Source organism: Cannabis sativa, chromosome 6, assembly GCF_029168945.1.
Source record: "Cannabis sativa cultivar Pink pepper isolate KNU-18-1 chromosome 6, ASM2916894v1, whole genome shotgun sequence".
Lineage (NCBI taxonomy): Eukaryota > Viridiplantae > Streptophyta > Magnoliopsida > Rosales > Cannabaceae > Cannabis > Cannabis sativa.
This window is the reverse complement of record NC_083606.1, coordinates 43,140,888-43,149,705: the sequence shown is the minus strand read 5'-3', so window position 1 is coordinate 43,149,705 and position 8,818 is coordinate 43,140,888. Positions and strand designations below refer to the sequence as shown.

The following is an 8,818-nucleotide window of genomic DNA, read 5'->3' as shown; positions in this document are numbered from 1 at the left end:
AAGTAGGCTTAACTAACAAATCAAAGAACACGAATAGCCTTTCAAGATTGAGCCTAATCATAACAGGATTAAGAACATTTGATCTAGGATCAACTAGGCGATATTGACTTGAATAGATATTACGGTAAGTTTAATTAAATCTAAGTCAAAGTTCAATATCGGTCCCTTCCGATGCATACTGCATGCATCCAACCTGAGCTTTACTTTAACCAATGTTTTGGAAAGAACATAGTATTTCTCCAAATACAAGTAAACTCTTGTTGTAGATTATCATATCAGTAAAACCCTGTGTCTGATAAATCTAGGAAACTTTATTCACATAGTCATGTTTACTTTCCAATGTGTTGACGGCACAATAAACAGGATCAAGTATGTGAAAAGGGTTTCAGATGAATTTATACATTATGTACATATAATCATGAAATAAATCATGTGAACCATGCAACATTAAATGTTATTTCTGATCTATATTAATAAGCAAATCTGATTATATTGAAATGAGTTTTATTTAGGGCATAAAACCCAACATGGTCGACCCAAGATAATAGGCACATCTCTATCAGCTTCATAGTCTAGGATGATGAAATCAGCTGGAAAAATGAACTTGTCAACCTGTACTAGAACATCTTCTATTTTTCCTTCCGGATGGGCCATGGACCTGTCAGCAAGTTGCAATGTAACAGTTGTAGGACGTGCTTTACCAATACCCAACTTCTTAAAGATCGACATAGGCATGAGGTTGATGCTTGCACCCAAATAACATAAAGCTCTTCAAACATCCCGCCCCCCAATAGAACAAGGGATTGTAAAACTACCCGGATCCTTCAACTTTGATGGAATCTTACTTTTAAACATGGCGATGCATCCTTCGGTAAGAGCTACAGTTTCAAACTCCCCCAACCTCCTTTTCTTCGTCAAAATGTCTTTTAAGAACTTAACATAGTTCGGCATTTGCTCCAATGCTTCCACCAAGGGAATATTGATATGGAGCTGCTTCAACACATCTAAAAACTTCTTGAATTGCCCATCTTGCTGCTATTTCCGAAATCTTTGAGGAAATGGAAGGGGTGGTTTAGTACATACTGGTGCGGATTGCTGACTGTCAGATTGCTGACCCGATGCTGTATCAACTGGTCTGGTATCAACAATTTCCTGGGCAGTTTTTTTACTCAATTTTTCGTCGTTTTGGATTGAAGTGGGCTCCCCACTACCCTTTATTTCCTCCTCAGAATTTTTCAGATGCTTGCCACTCCTCAAGTGAATGGACTTGCATTGTTCCTTCCCATCCCTCCTTCGATTTTCTGTGTCGCTAGGCAAAGAACCTTGCGGCCTAGCTTTTAATTCATTGGCCAAATGTCCAAGTTGCAACTCTAAGTTTCGAAGAGAGGCAGCTTGACTTTGTATCACCGCATCATTTTTGGCCATATAATCCCGCATTAGACTCTCCAAAGAACTTGATTGGCAAGTTTGAGCATGTTGTGGATGTCGTGGTTGTTGTGAAAAACCCGGTGGATATGCTTGTCTTCCTTGGGCTGGTGCGGCGCTTGAGCTTGCTTTTTGACCTCCCCAAGACAAATTAGGATGATTCTTCCAAGATTGATTGTAAGAGTTTGAGAATGCCCCATTGTTTCTATTAAAATTCTGATTTCCCATGTAACAAACGGACTCCGGATTAGATGGACAATTCTCAAACGCATGCCCTTCTCCACAAAACACACATGAGACATCATCACTTTGAATGGCAGAAATTTGGTTGAATATTTTTAGCGTTCCCAATACTCAAATTCTTCAAAACATTCGTCATGGAAGCCATTTGAGCTGTCAAAGCCGTTATTGCATCTACCTCAAGGACTCCCGCCACTTTTCTACTTGTTGGAGCTCTTGTGTTGGACCATTGGTAGTTGTTACTTGCAATGGTCTCCAAAATCTCAAATGCTTCATTGTAAGACTTCGACAAAATAGCACCATTGGTCGATGCATCTAACACCATTCGAGAAGCTGCATTCAAGCCATTATAAAAAGTCTCCATCTGAATACAATGGGGAATGCCATGATGTGGACACTTTCGCAAAAGTTCCTTAAACCTCTCCCACGCATCACTTGTGGACTCATCTTCAAGTTGCTGAAAAGACATGATCTCACTTCTGAATTTTGCATTTCTAGTAGGAGGAAAGTATTTCCTCAGAAACTTCTCAGCAAGGTCACTACAATTGGTCACAGAATCAGGCGGCAAAGTGTTGAGCCATGATCTAGCTCGGTCCCGTAGTGAGAATGGGAATAGCTTCAACCTTAACACCTCTTCACTTACTCCTTGGATCTTGAAAGAATCACTCACCTCCAAGAATGAACGGAGATGGAGGTGAGGATCTTCAGTTGGCATCCCGCTGAATTGCCCCACGGTTTGGAGCATTTGAAACATCACTGGCTTGAGCTCAAACTGCGGTGCTTGTATTTCAGGCCTCACAATGCCTGGATTGAGCTCATTAAACATGGGGGCTGCATACTCCCTTATAGCCCTTGCTCGATCATCTGCCAATATGATGGGATTAACAATTTGTTGAGCAATCCCCTCATCATCAAAATTCTCATCCATGATGTCTCGGCCCTTAGCCTTTTGAACCCTTCTTCTTCTTCGGAATGTATGTTCAATCTCGGGGTCAATAGGAGCAAGTTCAAAGTCCTCTTGTTGGTTCATACACTATAGATACCTGAGATTTCAAAGACAAACCAGCAAGATTAAAAGCACAAGAATTCTTAGAATGTAAATTAGTTGATAAAACAAAATTTAGAACTTAAAGTCCCCGGAAACGGCGCCAAAAACTTGTTGTGAAAATTATATTGCTTTATAATTGCGCAAGTGTACACAATCACAAACAAGTAATACAATGATAAGTAATCAAAGTTCGTCTCCACAGGGACTTTTTACTAAATAATGTTAAATCAACTAAAAGTAATTCCAAGAATTTCAAATCAAAATAAAATAAAGTCACACATTAATGCACGAGAAAAATTTATAGCCTTGATTCTAAACTTGAGAACTAACTTTTTAAACTAAATAAACTAAAAATAAGAAACTAAAAGTGATTAAAGTGGTAGTAATTTCAGATTTGGAAAAAAGACTTGGGTGATTAATTTCCACTTGTATGTCCCAGTTGATACAGCAATGACCCAGCAATGACTCAGCAATGCTGGCAGAGTTAACAGATTTCAAAAAAACCAGCAAGCTTTTTCCAAAACTTGCAATAAACCATTCACAATCTCACAATGCATTCCTACATCAGTTTAGATCACATATAGCCTAATAAAGCATCAAATCTTTAGTTATGCATGGTAGCAAAATATTTCTATTTCACTACTAATTAATACCTAAAAGAAAAGGTAAAAATCATGCATCAATTAGAGGGGTTCAACTAGGTCTTGCTTTTCCAAGTAGGATCTAGCTTGGTAAACGTTAAAGATGGCCACAAATTAACATTCAATCAACATTTAATCACAACTAATTGAACTAAGACAAGATTACTTCATCATTGCAAAATCAAAACACTAGTCCATACAAGGGTCCATAACCACCCAAATCTCAAAGAATTTAGTTCATAGCTGAAATTAAAAACAACAAACCAGAAAATAAATTGTTCATGTAGTTAAAGAGAAAATTAGAGAGAAGAAAATGATACAAAAGGAAGTGGAGAGCAAGAGCGATGAGTGGTGAGCTCAAATCCTTTCTTTGGTAGTTGCCTTCTTCTCCTTCTTCTCAATCTTCTTCTTCTTCCTTTGTACTCTTCCTTTCTGTACTTAGATTTCTTTTCTGCTGTAATTTTTCGTACTCCTCATTCAAAGTGCAGCCACCATTCTTCTAATGTCCTCCTCCTTTCCTTTTTGCCCCCCAACTAGGGTACTAAAGTTTACCCTAATTGGAAATCCAAGTCACCACCCACTTGTCCTTCATTTTCCACATGTTTGTTGAGTCAATAGCCAAATTCCGTCACCTCAGCTCCTTTCTTTCTTCATTAAAGCCAGCTGGACTATCTGCCAAAATAAACTTACTGGGCTGACAAATTGCTACGCGATGATTTCTATAGCAATGCCAGTCAGCAATAAGCATTTTTCTGCTCCTTTTTCTCCTTGTCCCAAATATTTCCAAATACCTATTCTTGTATTTTTTTTTTCTGTTTAAAACACATAAAAACAATAACATAAGTCTATTTAACACTTACTAACACACACTTCCATTTATTACAAAGACAGAACAAACTAAACACAATTACATTGGTTAGACACTAATTGCTCCACAATTCACATTAAATTCAAGCTTAAAGATATGAAAATAACTCTAAATCTTAGAGTTATCACGATCCTCGGCCGACCGGCCTTGGTAGATTTTGGCGCGGTCACATCGATTCGGCACCTGTGCCGGAAGTTCCCTACCCAGGAAACTGGGATCGGGACGGTGAGAGGAAACTAGGGGGAAGCAAGACAATGTTACAATGTCGCAACCCACCTGCCCGTGCTAATGGTCCAAGAATCAGTTGAGCCAGAAGTGGCTGAAGAAGATGAGTTAGACCCCCGTGTGGGGTCCGAAAGGATTGTGGAACCGATGGAGGATGTCGAGGAATTATCAGTGTGTGACCTCGACTCCACCAAAGTACTCCGGCTGGGGAAGAACCTAGATTCGGAGGAAAAAGAAAAAATAATAAAAACACTGAAGGGCGCCATCGACATCTTTGCATGGCGCCAAGAAGACATGACTGGCATAAGCCCTCATGTCATCACCCACGTACTCAACGTCAATCCGGACATGCCCCCCGTCCAGCAAAAGCGACGCCCGCTCGACTGGGTGAAAGCCGAGGCTCTGAAGAAAGAGGTGGATAAACTTTTGACTAACGACATGATCCGCGACGTATACTATCCGGAGTGGCTAGCCAATCCGGTCTTGGTGCCCAAGCCGAACGGAACTTGGCGAGTTTGTATAGATTTCACTGATCTAAACAAAGCTTGTCCGAAGGACTGCTTCCCGCTGCCCAGGATCGACCAGATGGTAGACGCCACTTCTGGATTCAAACTACTATCCTTCATGGACGCCTATGCTGGGTACAATCAAATAAAGATGTATACGGTGGACCAGGAGTGCACTAGCTTCAGGACTGATAAGGGGGTATACTGTTACCTAGTCATGCCCTCCGGACTGAAAAACGCCGGAGCAACCTACCAGAGAATGGTCAAACGGATGTTCAAAGGCCTCCTGGGACGAAATATGGAGGTTTATGTAGATGACATGCTCGTCAAGTCCAAATCATGCAACAGCCATGCGAGCGACTTAGAGGAATGTTTCGACGTGGTCCGGAGATACGGCATGAAGCTCAACCCAAAGAAATGTACCTTTGGGGTCAAGTCAGGAAAGTTTCTGGGCTTCATCGTTAGTCAAAGGGGGATTGAGGCAAATCCGAAAAAAATCCAGGCTCTCCTGAGCATGCCATCCCCCAAAAAGCATAAAGATGTGCAGAGCCTGACCGGAAAGGTAGCTGCCCTAAGCCGCTTCATCTCACGGTCCACGGACAAGTGCATACCCTTCTTCAACATATTGAAGAAGTGTCAAAAGTTTGAATGGTCGGATGAGTGAGAGGAGGCATTCAAAAAACTAAAAGAGCACATGGCCAAACCTCCTATCCTGCCAAAACCCGTTCTCAGAGAAGACCTATTTCTATATTTCGCTGTCTCCGAACACGCAGTCAGCGCTGCCCTAGTCCGGGAAGAAGAGAAAACTTAGCATCCTGTGTACTATGTCAGTAAGCGCATGATAGGAGCCGAAGCGAGGTACCCAATCATTGAAAAGCTGGTCTTTTGCCTCCTGATGGCATCAAGGAAATTGAGGCCATACTTCCAAGCACATCCGATCAAGATACAGACCAACCACCCGCTCCGTCAGGTCCTCTAAAAACCTGAAGCATCCGGAAGGCTCCTCAAGTGGGCAATGGAGCTAAGTCAATTTCACTTGCACTACATGCCCCGAATTTCTATAAAAGGCCAAGCCTTGGCGGACTTTACTGAATGCAACGAGGCCGAGGCAACCGCAAATATGCCGGTACCTCCAATCACCACATGGAGAGTATTTGTTGACGGAGCCTCCAATGAAAATGGTTCCGGAGCCGGAGTGGCGATGATATCACCAACCAAACTGGGACTCTAGGCGGCCCTACGGTTCAATTTTGCAGCTTCAAACAATGAGGCCGAATATGAAGCCCTAATAGCAGGCCTGAAATTAGCAAAGGTTGTAGGAGCCAAAAGAGTGGAAGTCTATAGTGATTCCCAATTGGTTGTAAAACAGATATCAGGAGAATACCAAACACGCGGCGAGCGAATGGCCGCGTACGTAACAATAGTCCGGGAGCTGCTCCACGAGTTCACGGACTACAAAATAGAAAGGATCCCCCGAGAAAAGAATGCTCACGCGGACTGTCTGGCTAAGTTAGCTTCAGATAGCGAGATCGAAGAGTTGGGGGTAGTACCAGTGGAACGCTTGGCAGAGCCAAGCATCAAAATAAAAGAGACCACAATAACGGTTGGGCAAGAACCCAGCTGGATGGTCCTCATCATAAAATACATAACCAGAGGTGAGTTGCCCCAAGAAAGGTCACTGTCTCGAAAGATTCAGTATCAGGCTCATCGTTATGTAATGATGGACCAAATTCTCTACCAAAGAGGACTCAGCATGCCTTATTTAAGGTGTGTATCGGACACTGAAGCTAGACAAATCATGCTGGAGGTCCACGAAGGGTTTTGGGGAGATCATACGGGAGGACCCAGTCTTTCAAAGAAAATATTGAGACAGGGATACTTCTGGCCAACGATGAAAAAAGATTGTATAGACTACGTCCAAAAGTGTGATTCGTGTCAAAGGTTCGCGAACATACCGAGAGCTCCTCCAAATGAGATCACCATGATGACTAGTCCCTGGCCCTTCGCGGTATGGGGAATAGATCTTATCGGGTCCCTGCCAACAGGAAAAGGAGGAGTAAAGTATGCAATAGTAGCGGTAGACTACTTCACCAAATGGACGGAAGCTGAGCCCATGAAGACCATAACTGCTAAAAAACCACTAGACTTTGTTATCAAAAACATAGCGTATCGATATGGCTTGCCTCACAAAATAGTCTCTGACAATGGGAAGCAATTCGATTGCGAGGAATTTACTGACTTCTGCAACAAACACGGAGTAGTGAAAAGCTTCTCCACGGTGGCCAGACCTCAAACAAACGGTCAAGCTGAAGCAGTCAACAAAATCCTAAAGGTCACCCTGAAGAAAAAGATGCTGGCCTGCAAAAACAACTGGCCTGAAGAGTTGCCAAGAGTGTTATGGGCCTACCAGACGACCCCCAGAACCACGACCGGTCACTCGCCTTTTTCAATGGCGTATGGTTGTGAAGCGATGGTCCCAGTAGAAACGTTATTCCCGTCCCACAGTAGAACGACTTACGATCCAGCCACGAATCAGGCTTTGCTTCAAGAAGCCTTGGATCAAGTTGAAGAACTCCGGGACGAGTCTCAAATACAGATGGCAGCTTATCAAAAGAAGGTGACCAAGTATTTTAACTCTAAAGTTAAAAATAAAAAATTTGCTATTGGGGATATGGTCTTAAGAAGAGTCTTCCCAGCCACCCAAGAACCCGGAGTGGGGGTACTTGGGCCAAATTGGGAAGGACCATATGAAATCGAGGACGAAATCGCCTCAGGCACTTACAAGTTAAAAAGAATGGACGGAACCATTGTGCCAAGAGCCTGGAATGCCGATCATCTCAGAAAATATTACCAATAGCCAAGAATGTAACTTAGACTTTGTTTAAAGAGTTTGTACTGTCTAAATGTATACAGCCTCCACATGTTGAATAAAACTGAGTGCCTTAAAAACAAAGTTTCTATGCAACTCAGGGGGGTACTAGGGTATACCGCACGGATAGACAGAAAACAAACTAAGTAAAATATCCTGACCCAAAGGGCAGGTCAAAAAGAGTATGCACAAAAATAAAAAAGCATAAGTATAAACATCCTGATCCAAAGGACAGGTCCAAAAAGAGAAATATGTGCATCAAAAAAGATCACGTACAAATATCCTAGCCCTAAAGGGAAGGTCAAAATATATACAAATGGCCCGGGGATAGGCCTTAAAAATTGTCTCCCCTTTAACTAAAAACAGCTATATAAATATTGTCTTAAATAAAAGAAAAATAGCTGTATATAAACAAATATATATAAAAGAAAAAAAAAAGAAGTGGGTGAAATCCTTGTTGTAGTGGGTTAATCTCGGAGCGGCCTAATCGATGCGCGGAGGGAGACGAGGTCCGATGCGTGCCTCCACCATCGCATCAAGCTTTTTCTTCTTCTCCTAGAATTTGGCGATCATCTCCTCAGGTTTGGGGTAGAAGGTAAGCTTGATATTCTGGTCATTGGTAGACCAAGCCATGAAGACGCCATCGTCAAAACGCTTGGTGCACCGGCTGCAGGAAACGGGAGAAAGAAGCTCAGCCCTTTTTGCCTTCTTTGAGGCTTGTTCCTTGAAGTCCCTGAGCTCCTTCAACTCCGCGGCCAGAGTGGCCCTGGATTCTAAGTTTGCCTGGTGAGTTTCCTCTAAGGATTTCACCTTGGCAGCCATCTCATCCAAGGCTTCCCTGGCCTCCCGAAGCGCCCGCCTGGCCTTTGCAGTGGCCTCGCCTTCCGCCCTTAGCTCCTCCTGGTGCCTGGCCTCCAACCTGTCTCTCCGCAGGGCCTCCTCCTGGATCATCGCCTCCGCCTGGGCTTCCCTCCGCTTAGCCTCTTCCTCATTAGC

General features: G+C 42.9%; 1 non-coding gene across 1 annotated transcript; it reads left to right on the top strand.

Annotated features, from left to right (window-relative positions):
• Positions 1-2,045: 2,045 nt before the first annotated feature.
• LOC115701779 (small nucleolar RNA R71) lies at positions 2,046-2,152 on the top strand. The gene has a single exon (XR_004008759.1). It is a non-coding gene; the product is annotated as a small nucleolar RNA R71 (small nucleolar RNA).
• The last annotated feature ends 6,666 nt before the right edge of the window (positions 2,153-8,818 follow it).